This window comes from Macrobrachium nipponense, chromosome 30 (genome assembly GCF_015104395.2).
Source record: "Macrobrachium nipponense isolate FS-2020 chromosome 30, ASM1510439v2, whole genome shotgun sequence".
Classification (NCBI taxonomy): Eukaryota; Metazoa; Arthropoda; class Malacostraca; order Decapoda; family Palaemonidae; genus Macrobrachium; species Macrobrachium nipponense.
This window is the reverse complement of record NC_087218.1, coordinates 6762567-6777428: the sequence shown is the minus strand read 5'-3', so window position 1 is coordinate 6777428 and position 14862 is coordinate 6762567. Positions and strand designations below refer to the sequence as shown.

The window sequence follows — 14862 nt, the reverse complement described above, 5'->3', positions numbered from 1 at the left end:
GTTCATCATATATTCACGACGCACAGGACTGAATTATTGCCTCCCAAGTGGTTGGGCTGGTATGCATAGCAAGCGTCCCTGGGAGTTAACGATTATTGATACTCCACTCAGTCCACTAGGATTGTCGTTGTTCTAAAAGCGACTTGGGCGAATTAGATGGTGTCTCATTTTAATCCTTGAACACTCACTTGGCCATGCAGAGATTTGATTTTAGGAGTCCATAGATACCAAAGTGTGCTTCACTCCGTATGCAAAGTTTCCCCTCTTGAGTTAGGTCATCTTTTCTTAGCTCACGAGGAAGATCATTGTTCCTGAAAGCCAGTCGGTGATTTACCAAAACAGAGCGCCAGGGATCAGTGGGTCCTGCAGGGATCAGCCGTTATCTTATTTTTGTTATTCATAGTGTGAGAGCATCCTTTTGGAACAAGTCAGGGACATTGACTTGACTACCAAGCTTCTTCAAATGGGGGCTGCCCATACTTGAGCAAATGACAACTCTGGTCGAAGGTTGTTGAGAATATGGTCATTAGGTGAATGACAAACGATCGGTGGATGGATAAATTAATATGAAAATTATATATACTCATATTATGGCAGACAAATCTGACCGTAAGATAGCATTGCAGCCTTATTTAGGCGGGGCAAGCAACAAGTCGTCAACTAACCGGAATACTGCGCCTCAGTGGCGTGATCAGTATGGTCTTGGCCTGCCACCTCGATGGCCGCGAGTTCGATTCTCGGGCATTCCACTGAGGTGTGAGAGATGTGTATTTCTAGTGATAGAAGTTCACTCTCGACGTGGTTCGGAAGTCACATAAAACCGTTGGTCCCGTTGCTGAAGAACCACTGGTTCCATGCAACGTAAAAACACAATGCAAACAGACAAACAAACAGATTTGAAGTTTGAGGAATGGACAACACAAGGCATCAAGGAAACGTGACCTGTTATTCCTCGACACAACAAGGACGATGCATGTTCTCTGTGAGGTGAGCATTGCGCGTTGCTATTCCAAGATAGGCGGTATGAAGGATAATAAAGGAGGGGTCCTTATTTCCTGAAGGAATGAAGCCACCACTGAAAGCATTTCATGCAAAGAGTCCAGGTCTCAAGATGTGACAGACATTTACCCGTCATTTCACAATCTCTGTCTAATAGTTTACATAATGTTGTCGTCAGTCCCAATATAGTCATTCTCACCACAGGCCTCGATATTGAGTATGCAGGTTGAAGGTTCAGACAGAACTTTGTTCGCAGCTTCTTCGGGACGGTTTGCAACATCTCTAGTGTCGGGACTATAAGCGTCTCGATCTTGGGACTCTATAGAGAATATTATTTTCTAGACGTTCTTCGATTATTCTTTTTATTACAGTTGATATATTAACTTGGTGTGCTGGTGGTCTTGTAATGTTCTTCTTCTGTTATACATTATTCTTTCTTTGAAAAATTATCAAGATTGAGTCTTAGATGTAAAAAAAAAAATTTTTTTTTCTTTATTCTGCGTGACATTGAACATTGGTTACCGTATAAGATAACCACATACTCTTAGTATTTCCAAACCACCAATTTTGAACAGGGCAGTGGTGGGGCGTGGCTCTGCCATATCAAACGTTCTCAGTCAATTTGTTTGGTGTTGGAATGCACTGCAAACCTAAAACATGTTAAACTGGTTATAGTTTGTCTCGTTATCATATTAAGACCCTTCGTAATAATTTAAATACTGGATACTGATTTTAAAAATGTATTTTTTTTTCCTACAGATTTTAAACAACGCTACCAGTTCTCTTGAAGGATTCCCGTCCGAGGTAAGCTGCCCTTGGGACATCTAGCGGTCGAATTCAGATGTGAGAAAATGACGAGTGTGAGAATAGAAAGTCTGTGTGAAGAAAGATTACAGGATTGTGTAGAGAATTTTAAACTACTAAAGCATATAGCGAATGAACAGCGAATACTTTAATTTGTAGGAAAGGAAAAGTAAGCAGAAGTTTTATGCTTAGTAAGTGTAGGGAGAGAATGATTCCACGTATACCTGAGCGCTGAATTCCACAAAGAAAATATTGTTTATTATATACATTATATATATATATATATATATATATATATATATATATATATATAATATATATTTTATATATATATATATATATATATACATGGGTGGGTGTGATCATTCATTTATATGGAGAGAGAGAGAGAGAGAGAGAGAGAGAGAGAGAGAGAGAATGGAAAACACTTATATAAGTGATCTCAAGGTCAGTATCCTCGGAAACAACGAAGCTCTGGACGACGCGACGTATAAAATATATATATATCCCCTGAGACACATTCGTTCATTGTGTTTATTTTATTTTTTTTTATGTCAATCATCGCAAATAGAACTATGAAATTGTCTCGTAACACGTTACGATCTATTTTGCACTTTTCATAGATCTTGGCTTATAAGTCATCTTAATTAAAGACCAATGAATTTTTATCACATCACTGTGATTTATATACACTAGCATTAAGCTACATATGCCGTTCAACGTCCAATTCGCTCTACCTTGGAAATAATAAATACCGAAGGGGAATTATAGTCAATGTGGAGTGAGAGAAATTTCTTTCTGGTGATTAGAAATTCATTTTTTTATATAATGTGGTTCGGATCCCAAAATAAGCTGTAGGTCCTGTTTCCAGGTAACCAATTGGTTCCTAGCCACGTAAAAATATTTAAATCCTTCGGGGCAGCCCTAGGAGGGCTATTAATCAGCTCAGTGGTCTGATTAAACCAAGATATACATAACTTGTAGTAATTGATTGTAAGTTGTTCGTCGTCTCACGGGCTTGAACCGCAGAACACGAGATCTATTATAACGACGTTCAGTGACTCCTCAGACCAACCAGGGACATTTGGCAGCGTCAGCGCCCCAGTGGTTGGTATGGTCTTTGCCTGCCACCCCGGTGGCCGCGAGGTCGATTCTCGGGCATTCCATTGATGGGTGAGAGATGTGTATTTCTGGTGATAGAAATTCACTCTCGACGTGGTTCGGAAGTCACGTAAAGCCGTTGGTCCCGTTGCTGAATAACCACTGGTTCCATGCATCGTAAAAACACAATACAAACAAACAAACAAACAAACAACATTGGCAGCGTCTGGATATTTGGGTTCTTTGTTTGGACGTCTGTAACTGGTGCCGAATGACAAAGCTTTGTTACTAACGAGAACCTTGCTCTTAAAATTTCAATTTTCCTTACAAAGGAAGGAGACAGAGGTCTCTAGAAATCCATGGCGCTTTCGCGCATAGCTGCTGGGAGGAGCTTCGCTCATTGGATATTGTGTTGGTTGGTTCGGGTGTTTTGCTTCTCACCTCGGTGGTCGTTGGGTGGGTTTCGATTCTCGGCATTCCATTGTGGAGTGAGAGATGTGTATTTCTGGTGATAGAAGTTTACTCTCGACGTGGTTCGGAAGTCACGTAAAGCCGTTGGTCCCGTTGCTGAATAACCACTGGTTCCATGCAACGTAAAAAACACCATACAAACAAATCATTGGCTATTGCAACGCCTTTCAGTTTTTCTAAAGTCTGCTGCTACTTGGGATGTGTGGGGGGGGGGGGGGGGGGCTTAGGGGGGGATGAGTTAAAGCCTTAATAATACTTCATAATCAGCGAAGCTTCAACTTCCTTCAGTTGAAAAGAATATGCTGTTTAAGGAATCTCTCATTCTTTATATTCTCCTCCTTGTCACAATGAAATACCCTAATTATGAATTATATTTAATTTTTTGTAAATTTAAGTCGACTTTGATAAAAAAAAAAATTCTTTACTTGTAATACTGTTAAAACTGTAAAATGGTGAATATTTTCTCTAATAAAAGATTTTAAAAAAAATCTTAGTAAATCCGAAAGAGAGGAACTTGTGCATTTACGTATTTTGATTTTTGAATATTTGTATTTTATAAGGAAGAGGATGAAAACAAATATCGAAATGCAAATGTTTTATTTGAATTAATGAAATCAAAATGGAAAATAAGGGAGTGGACTATTAATAAATGTAATAATAATAAATTTTTAATTGTAATTGAATGGCTTCATTGTATATTGTGTTTTCTTTAGGGTAAGCTCGCAAATATAATGCAAACCCTTGTTGTGTAAGCCTAAGATATCTATGTTAACCCTTTTGCGTTGTACTGCGTTAATCTGAAATATTCATCTTTTGTAAATGTTATAGTGTTTCATTGTAAATGTAATATATCGTGTTTTGAAATCAAATGAAACAAAATTTTACGAGAGAGAGAGAGAGAGAGAGAGAGAGAGTTAGTTTCATTGTGAATGTTATATATTGTGTTTTGAAATGAAAAAAATATCTTACGAGAGAGAGAGAGAGAGAGAGAGAGAGAGAGAGAGAGATTCGTTATAAATGTTATATATAGTGTTTTGAAATAAAAAATCTTACGAGAGAGAGAGAGAGAGAGGAGAGAGAGAGAGAGAGAGAGAGAGAGAGAATCAGCGGTGTGTGTATGTGTGTACGTACGTACGTACACGTGTAGTACCAGGAGGAGGAGCAGCAGCCAGCAAGACCAGTAGCGCCTGGGGCCACGTGGCAGACGTTGACTACGAGTCACTGTCTGTATTCCCCCGCGGGAACCGATGGCAACAGGTGTGTCCCAGGCAGCACATCCACTGCCCCGGGCTCATTACCCTCGCCTTACTACCTCCGTCTCTCCCTTTTTGCCTCCTCCAGCTCCTCCTCTGCCGGCCCTGTTGCCTCTCTGCATTACGCTGTACGTAGACCTGACCTTCTCTCTCTCTCTCTCTCTCTCTCTCTCTCTCTCTCTCTCTCTCTCTTCCAGTTGATTTATTTGTAAAATCTTGTATATTTTTTGGTTGCCTAGCGACGATCAAAACTCCGTTGAGATCATCATGCCTTTTAACATATTTTCCCACAGATCTGAAATTTTTTTTTATTCTCTTAATATTTTTATTCACGATTTTCGTTTTTCTGACCAATGTCCAGTATCTTCGAGCTATACTGAGTTACAAATTACGAAAATTACATATATTTATCTTTTAGGATCAACACCAGTGGAAAAATGTCGAACGGTAAACGATTTGAATCACATTAAAGACATTCGGCGAAGGTAGTCGTCATTTGAAAAAAAGTTGAAATAGTTCGATGTAATTGAAAAAAAAGTTTTTCTTTTTCTTTTTTTTACGATGCGTTGTAGTAGGGGATAGAATAACAGGAAGTACTGGAAAAGTAAACTTTCGAGGATTCTGAAATGAAAGAAAATAGGTTTTTTTTATATAGTTATTTTTGCCGTCCATTAGACGTTGTGATATAAAGATGAAGAAGTATTTGTTAAGTGCTACAAGTGAAAGCAGCAAGGTTGAAGTTGCTTGTTTACAATGGCCCTATGATAAAAATAGCTAAAATCAATGGCTTCATGATGAAAATAGGTAAAAATCAATGGCTCCATGACGAAAATAGGTAAAAATCAATGGCTTCATGATAGAAATAGGTAAAAATCAATGGCTTCATGATAAAAATAGGTAAAAATCAATGGCTTCATGATGAAAATGGGTAAAAATCAATGGCTTCATGATAAAAGTAGGTAAAAATCAATGGCTCCATGACGAAAATAGGTAAAAATCAATGGCTTCATGATAGAAATAGGTAAAAATCAATGGCTTCATGATGAAAATAGGTAAAAATCAATGGCTCCATGATGAAAATAGGTAAAAATCAATGGCTCCATGACGAAAATAGGTAAAAATCAATGGCTTCATGATAGAAATAGGTAAAAATCAATGGCTTCATGATGAAAATAGGTAAAAATCAATGGCTCCATGATGAAAATAGGTAAAAATCAATGGCTCCATGACGAAAATAGGTAAAAATCAATGGCTTCATGATAGAAATAGGTAAAAATCAATGGCTTCATGATAAAAATAGGTAAAAATCAATGGCTCAAGGATGAAAATAGGTAAAAATCAATGGCTTCATGATAGAAATAGGTAAAAATCAATGGCTTCATGATAAAAATAGGTAAAAATCAATGGCTTCATGATGAAAATGGGTAAAAATCAATGGCTTCATGATAAAAGTAGGTAAAAATCAATGGCTCCGTGATAAAAATTGGTAAAAATCAATGGCTCCATGATGAAAATAGGTAAAAATCAATGACTCCATGATAAAAATAGGTAAAAATCAATGGCTTCATGATAAAATTAGGTGAAAATCAATAGCTTCATGATAAAAATAGGTAAAAATCAATGGATCCATGATAAAAATAGGTAAAAATCAATGGCTTCATGATAAAAATCGGTAAAAATCAATGGCTTCATGATGAAAATCGGTAAAAATCAATGGCTTTATGATGAAGATAGGTAAAAATCAATTGCTTCATGATAAAAATAGGTAAAAATCAATGGCTCCATGATAAAAATAGGTAAAAATCAATGGCTTCATGATGAAAATAGGTAAAAATCAATGGCTCCATGATAAGAATAGGTAAAAATCAATGGCTTCATGATAAAAATTGGTAAAAATCAATGGCAACATGATGAAAATAGGTAAAAATCAATGGCTTCATGATAAAAATAGGTAAAAAATCAATGGGCTTTTAAGATAAAAATGGTAAAAATCCAATTGGCATGATAAAAATAGGTAAAAATCAATGCCTTCATGATAAAAATAGGTAAAAATCAATGGCTTCATGATAAAAATCGGAAAAAATCGATGGCTTCATGATGAAAATAAGTAAAAATCAATGGCTTCATGATAAAAATAGGTAAAAATCAATGGCTTCATGATAAAATTAGGTAAAAATCAATGGACTCCATAAAAATGTAGGTAAAAAATCAATGTCTTCAAATGATAAAAATGGTAAAAATCAATGGTCTTCCTGAGAAAATAGGTATCCATTGGTCAAAAATGAATAAAAATTGGTAAAAATTCAAGGCTCCATGATGAAGATAGGTAAAAATCAATGGCTTCCATGATAAAAATAGAATAAAAATCAAATGGCTCCAAAAATGATAAAAAAAAATAGGCAAAAATCAATGGCTCCAGAAAAATAGTAAAAATCAATGGTTCATGATTAAAAATAGGTAAAACATCAATGGCTTCCAGAAAAAATGTAAAAAGCAATGGGTTTCCATGATAAAAATAGGTAAAAATCAATGGCTTCATGATAAAAATAGGTAAAAATCAATGGCTCCATGATAAAAATAGGTAAAAATCAATGGCTCCATGATAAAAATAGGTAAAAATCAATGGCCCATGATAAAATTAGGTAAAAATCAATGGCTCCATGATAAAAATAGGTAAAAATCAATGGCTTCACGATAAAAATTGGTAAAAATCAATGTCTCCATGGTGAAGATAGGTAAAAATCAATAGGCTCCATGATAAAAATAGGTAAAAATCAATGGCTCCATGATAAAAATAGGTAAAAATCAATGGCTCCATGATAAAAATAGGCAAAAATCAATGGCTTCATGATAAAAATTGGTAAAAATCAATGGCTTCATGATAAAAATAGGTAAAAATCAATGGCTTCATGATAAAAATAATCAATGGCTTCATGATTAAAATAGGTAAAAATCAATGGCTCCATGATAAAAATATATAAAAATCAATAGCTCCATGATAAAAATAGGTAAAAATCAATGGCTCCATGATAAAAATAGGTAAAAATCAATGGCTCCATGATAAAAATAGGTAAAAATCATGGCTCCATGATGAAAATAGGTTAAAAGCAATGGCTTCATGATAAAAATTGTAAAATTCAATGGCTTCATGATAAAAATAGGTAAAAATCTATGGCTCCATGATAAAAATAGGTAAAAATCAATGGCTCCATGATAAAAATAGGTAAAAATCAATGGCTCCATGATAAAAATAGGTAAAAATCAATGGCTTCATGATAAAAATGGATAAAAGTCTATGGCCCCATGGCATAAATAGGTAAAATCAATGGCTCCATGATAAAATAGATAAAAATTAATGACCCCATGATAAAAATAGCTAAAATCAATGGCCCCATGATAAAAATAGGTAAAAATCAATGGCTCCATGATAAAATTAACTAAAATTAATTGCTCCAAGATGAAAAAATAGGTAAAAACCAATAGCTCTATGATAGAAATAGGTAAACTCAATGGCTCCATGATAAAAATATATAAAAATCAATAGCTCCATGATAAAGATAGGTAAAATCAATAGCTCCATGATAAAGATAGGGAAAATCAATAGCTCCATGATAAAGATAGGTAAAATTAAAATCATAGCTCCAGATAAAGGGATAAAATTAAAAATTAAAGCTCCATGATAAAGATAGGGAAAATCAATAGCTCCATGATAAAGATAGGTAAAATCAATAGCTCCATGATAAAAATAAAGAAAATCAATGGCTCCATGAAAAAATTGGGTAAAATCAACTGTTACTAACTAAAGCTTTGGAAAATTGAGAGTGGGCTTTTAGAAAGCAGTTTAGATCATAAAGGTACCAACTGCTGGCTCAAGACCAACTTGAATAACAGCAACAAAATATCATGAATTTGGAGTTCATCTTTGATTTATCACCTTTAATTTTCAACTTAAAGAATGATTGTTGAGTCGAGTCTCTTTGAAATGACAAAATTTTGAACCATACAATAAGTTATATAGCTATATCGTGATATGAATGATACCAGATATCCATTCACAAGCAGTTAGCGAAGACGTTTACTACGGAACGTCAGCGCCTCAGTGGCGTGGTCGGTTTGGTATTGGCGTGCCACCTCGGTGGCCGCGAGTTTGATTATCGGGCATTCCATTGAGGAGAGTGAGATGTGTATGTCTGGTGATAGAAGTTCACTCTCGACGTGGTTCGGAAGTCACGTAAAGCCGTTGGTCCCGATACTGAATAACCACTGGTTCCATGCAACGTAAAAACCATACAAACAAACAAACTAACTACGGAACGAAATCTGGTCAGATTTCCATTTCTAATGTATTGTTTCGCAAAAAAAAAAAAAAAAAAAATTTAACTAATTCCTAAGTAAATAGCAAAAACAAGTTATAAGCCACATGGAAAGGGTATATGGAATTCTTTAAGTTCTCGCTAAAATAGTAAAATTTTCTCTAATTCATATTCTGAGTATAGTGATATTCTTGTCCAGTAAACCACAATGCTTTGAAGTGAGTATATACAGAGAGAGAGAGAGAGGAGAGAGAGAGAGAGAGAGAGAGAGAGAGAGAGAGAGAGAGGGCATCTTAATTACATTTTGACCCTATAAAATGCGCAGTAACGCTGAATAAACCTTCTTTCTCAATTACCTGGATATTACAGGGCTTTGGGAACCTTGAAAGAAAGTGAATTTCAGTGTAGTGTAGTGTTGTGGATTGCAGGGGACTAAAAATTAACCCGAGGAACTGACTGGGGAGTTTTCGATCTCCGCTGAGGATTTCTTTAAATTGCAACCTTTTGTGCCTCGACTTGGCAGGAACAGAACTGAGGCAGCAGCACCTTCCCGCGTCCAAAGGGTCGGTCAAATGAGACCTTTATGCATGAGAGAAAAATGTGCAGATGTGAAAGATGGATGCTGATCAGGCAAACTTATTTGACAAGACGAGAAAGAAAATGAATCTCTTCAGAGTATGGAGCGGATCAAACGAAGCCGCCTGCTTGCCTGCCTGCCATTATAACGGGGGGGGGGGGGGGGGGGGGGGGGGGATGCGTGGGGGGGGGGGGGGAGCGTCCGGATCATTTACCCGTCAGCCTTTGGAGGGGCAGAAGTGAGTCAAGTGACTGTGAAAGATTGATGGGCCTTTTCATTCACCTCCTCCGGAGAATAATTAAAAGGACAGCCCCCTTAGGCGGGTAGTATCGTCAGTGCACCTCATGCGGTGCACGGTAGGCATTACTTGAGGTGCTTTGCAGCGCTCCTTCGGCCCTTAGCTGCAATCCCTTTCGTTTCTTTTACTCTACCTCCTTTCATATTCTCTTTCTTTCTTTCATCTTACTTTCTACCTCTCCTAACGAGTGATTCATAGGGCAACTTCGGGGTTTTCCTCCTGTTACACCTTTCAAACTTTTACTGTCAGTTTCCGTTTCAGCACTGAATAACCTCTGTGGTCCCAGTGCTTGGCCTTTGGCCTAAATTCTTTATTCAATTCAATAAGAGGACAACTCGAGTCTTCAGGAAAACACCGCAAGCTTTTTTATTTTAATTTTATTGCAGAAATAAATTTTCATTTTCGATGCTTGGCAAGTTGATTGGAAATTGTCATTTGCAACTTTCGAGTATCATGGCAAAGAAATGATAGTGAACTTGGAATAATGAATTCATCTCCAGAAGTACTGATTGATACGGTTGTGTGGAGATGAATCCATTTATGGAATGGAAGCTAAAGTTTTCCCGAGTCCTCATCCGAATCCTTAAAAAAAAAAAGTTTTTCCGGATGTTCAGATTGAAATTCGTTCATTCTTTGTTTCTTTGCATCGACACCTTTTGTGAGGAAGACTCGCTGTTATTACTCGATTTATTTTACTTTTTAGTTTTCTGTAAGAGAAAACTATTGAGATGGCTATTTGTCTGTCCGTCCGCGCTTCTTCTGTCCGCCCTCAGATCTTAAGAACTAAAAAAGAGGCTAGAGGGTTGCAAATGAGTATGTTGATCATCCACCCTCCAATCATCAACCATACCAAATTGCAGCCCTGTAGCCTCAGTAGTTATTTTTCTATTAAAGGTTGAAATTAGCCATGGCCGTGCATCTGTCATCGCTATAGGTGCCAAAAGCACAGGGCCACCACTAGGCCGTGGCTGAAAGCTTCAAGGGACGCGGCTGAGAGTTTCATACGGAATTATCCGCTGTACAGAAAACTCGATTTCTTTGGCGCATTTTTTACTTGTTTGCTTTCATAGTCACTTGCTGAGCGGTCATTCAGGTGGAATAATGTTTTATTATACGTCAAAGTCACTTCATTTTTCTAGTTTCATATCTCAAATAAACAGCGTCATTAAGCTCAAGACTAAATGGTAAAATAAGAAGTCCAAGGTATAATCCGTATTATAACTTATTACTATGAACGCTTTTAGACTTCCACGTTGAATTTCATCAGGGGGCCTTATGGACGACACGTTTTTCTGACGAAAATCTGTCCACGTCTGGACTTTGTCACATTGATATCACCTGGACTCCTAGAACGATCTAAGTTTTGCACCGTGCCAACAGTTGTACAGAAAATGTGATAGTGTACGAGCTGGCCTACTTCTACTGTCTCCGTGGGGGGGTGGGGGGGAGATAATGCCATTATTACTAAAGATTCTTTGCAGCGTCCCTTCGGCTCCTAGCTGCAACTCCTTTCATTCCTTTTAATGTACCTCCGTTCATATTCTGTCTTTCATCTGAACCTTCCACCCATTACAGCTGCTTTGAGGTTTTCCTCCTGTTATACCTTTCAAACTTTCTTACTGTCACTTTCCCTTTCAGAGCTGAATGACTTCATAGGTCCCAGTGCTTGGCCTTCGGCCTCAATCGTATATTCTATTCGATTCTACTCCTAGTGTACATCACCAAGTTTCGTTGGAGGATCCTCCTGAAGTCCTTCGGATTGGGGAGAGAGAGAGAGAGAGAGAGAGAGAGAGAGAGAGAGAGAGAGAGAGAGAGAGAGAGAGAGAGAGAAGAAAACTCGCCGAGGTAATCGAAGAGTACGTCCGTCCCTTCATTATCTTTGCAATAAGACAATTCTGTTTGTCTTCCCCAAGAAACAAACAGCCGGTGATTATATTTTCCATTATTACCCGCTGGTGATTTAAAGAGGCCATAAACTTGGATATTGTTATCCAGCTCATATCTACCTTAGTTAAGAAGGGCAGAAGCAGAAGCAGAAGCAGAATCAGCAGCAGCAGCAGCAGCAGCAGCAGCAACGGCAGTCCGAAGTTGGGAGAGGCGGCTGTGATATATTTCTTCGTACTGGAGGAGAACTCTGGGTTCGGCCAAAGAGCAAAACAAATCTTCCCTCGAGGTACGAAGTACGCCAAGCCTTTCCCTCCTTCTGTCTTGTTTGCCTTCTCTCTCTCTCTCTCTCTCTCTCACTGTGGCATCAGTGTCAGAAGAATGTTATTTCCTTCCTTCCCGTGGCCTGAATGCGGAGCGTGTTTCCGCGACTCGTTTGTCACATGTGGCTCATCCGATCGGGACGGCAATTTGGGAGCTATAATCCCATTCAGAGTCCCATGCATAGTTTTAAAAAGTGCTGCGTCGACGTCGTTTTGTTCGCCATTCAAATTCCTTTGGGTGTGAAATCTGTTGGAGGTATTGATTATATATATTGGCTTGGTCTCTCCGTATCACTTAGGTCACAGAAGTCCTCTGTAGCTGCTTAACTCCCTGTAAAACGTCCATTTACGCGTAGGTTAACGTATGCTGTATATGAGAGAAGAGAGAGAGAGAGAGAGAGAGAGAGAGAGAGAGAGAGAGAGAAAGCTTTGATGTATCTCCGTAGCCATTGATACGGAATTGAGGGCCAAGAACGACAGGGAGGTCACAGAGAACGAAGTTGAAAGAGAACTGTATCCTGATGGGTACGAGTTCCTCCCCTTCCTGCATTCGGCAATTGATTTCCTTTCTCTTGCTTGTGATTGATCCTCCGAAGACCGATAAACTCCGGTGTCATACACGCGTAAGATGTGACGTCCTCTGACGAATTCTTCCCTTCGTGGTTTTTTTTGCTGTAATGCGTCGTGCCAGCGATTCATGAATTTCCACTTTTCTTTTAGGAAGTCCCCCACCTCTCCCCTAGAAAGTCGTCTCCTCCTCCTCCTCCTCCTCCTCTTGTTTGAATGTGGTACGTTTTGGTTGTTCCCGTTTCGTTCCCTTTTTCATTCACCCATTCAGGCGTGAGCGTCTGATCTCCTGGGGTGTTGTGAACTCTGACAATGGAACACTGACCTCCATATTGGAGGAGGGCTGGGCCTTGTTTGAAGAGACAGTTTTATTGTTCTTGCGAATTTTGCTTCCATATTATGAAGTCGTCTTTTTTTTTTTCTTTTTTATATATTAGACTCGATTGTGATAGATGGTTGCCTAAGATTTAAGAACAAATCAATATCTATATATATATATATATATATATATATATATATATATATATATATATATATATATATATATATGACTGAGAAATCTATTCTGTTAAAACAGAATCTATCTAATAAAAGGAGCCCATAAAAACGCCAAAATGTAGAAGGTAAATGCTGTATATTTATATATATAATATATATCTATATATTATATATTAATATATATATAGATATATATATATTATATATATATATAATATGGCTGAGGAATCTATTCTGTTAAATCAGAATCCATATAATAAAAGGAGCCCATAAAAACGCCAAAATGTAAAAAGTAAATCTATATTTCACATGATAGAATCAGCTTTGATTAAACAGAGAAACACAATGAATCTTTCCAAAGGATCGTGGGACTAAGATACTATAGATAAAATCTTCCTCTACCCAGCGTTAAGGATGTTAAAGATAAATTGTCAAGCGGGGTGACTTACCGGCTGACCTGTGGACGTCTTGGTATAAATACTGATTTTTCTGTAACTTTTCTCATTCATTACCTGCCTGAAGGGAGAGACAGCAGATCTCTGAAAATATACTTTCTAGATTTTGACGTTTTTGTGGGCTCTCTCTCCCTCTCTCTCTCTCTCTCTCTCTCTCTCTCTCTCTCTCTCTCTCAATATATATATATATATATTATAAATCTCTCTCTCTCTCTCTCTCTCTCTCCTTTACTATAACGGCCCCCGTAGAGTGGCACTAGTGCCGTCAGTGCACCTCACGTGATGCGCTGTGGGCATTACTTATGGGTAATTCCATCGTCCCTTCAGCCACTAGCTGCAACCTCTTTCATTCCTTTTAATGTGCCTCCGTTCATATTCTCTAGCATCTGACTGTCCACCCTCTCTAACAATTGTTTCATAGCGCAGCTGCTTTGAGGTTTTCCTCTTGCTACACCTTTCAAACCTTCTTACTGTCAAAACTTCCCCCTTTCAGCGCTGATTGGCCTCGTAGGTCCCAGTGCTTGGCGTTAGGCGCATGTTCTATATAGCGCCTCAGTGGCGTAGTTGGTATGGTCTTTGCCTGTCACCTCGGGGCCGCGAGTTCGATTCTCGGGCATTCCACTGGGGGTGAGAGATGTGTATTTCTGGTGATAGAAGTTCACTCTCGACGTGTTTTCGAAGTCACGTAAAGCCGTTGGTCCCGTTGCTGAATGACCACTGGTTCCATGCAACGTAAAAACACAATACAAACAAACACCTTCTGTATTCTATTCTACTTACTTACAACAGACGGTACCAGATAAGGTGACTCTGTGGTGGTTCCTTTGGTGGTGCCCTTCGATAACTGACGAGAGAGAAAAAGATCGGTTGAGGTCTATAAAGACGAGGGAAAAATACCGGGTGGAAAAAGTGTTTCTGTGCCGTAACGCGTAATGATGGCGACGATACACAAAAGATATTTTCCATCGCGCGAGCGTGTGATGGTCGCCAATAAATGATAGACATTTTTCGAGTCTTTGATGACGACATCTTTTACCGTTCGTTGGAAGGGGAAAACGATGCGCAAACGTTCGCTTTTCCCATTGTCTTTCGGACGGCGGCCTGCTGCATTTTAGCGCTCTTTTTTTTTGCTCCGGTCGTCTGATGTGAATGTGTGCGCGTCACATAAAGAAACCCTCTCTCTCTCTCTCTCTCTCTCTCTCTCTCTCTCTCTCTCTCTCTCTCTTCTATTACTTTTCAAACACCCGTACTAACTACTCGTGTGTGCGTGCGTCACAGGAAAGAAACCCTCTCTCTCTCTCTCTCTCTCATCTGTTATT

At 38.3% G+C, this 14862-nt stretch overlaps 1 protein-coding gene across 1 annotated transcript in view; it reads left to right on the top strand.

Moving 5' to 3' along the window:
- Positions 1-14862, top strand: part of LOC135202242 (uncharacterized) — a 764586-nt gene that overhangs the window by 224121 nt on the left and 525603 nt on the right. Inside the window, exon 3 of the mRNA XM_064231512.1 lies at positions 1759-1803. The gene's annotated coding sequence lies outside the window, so the exon portion shown is untranslated. The remainder of the gene's footprint in view (positions 1-1758; positions 1804-14862) is intronic.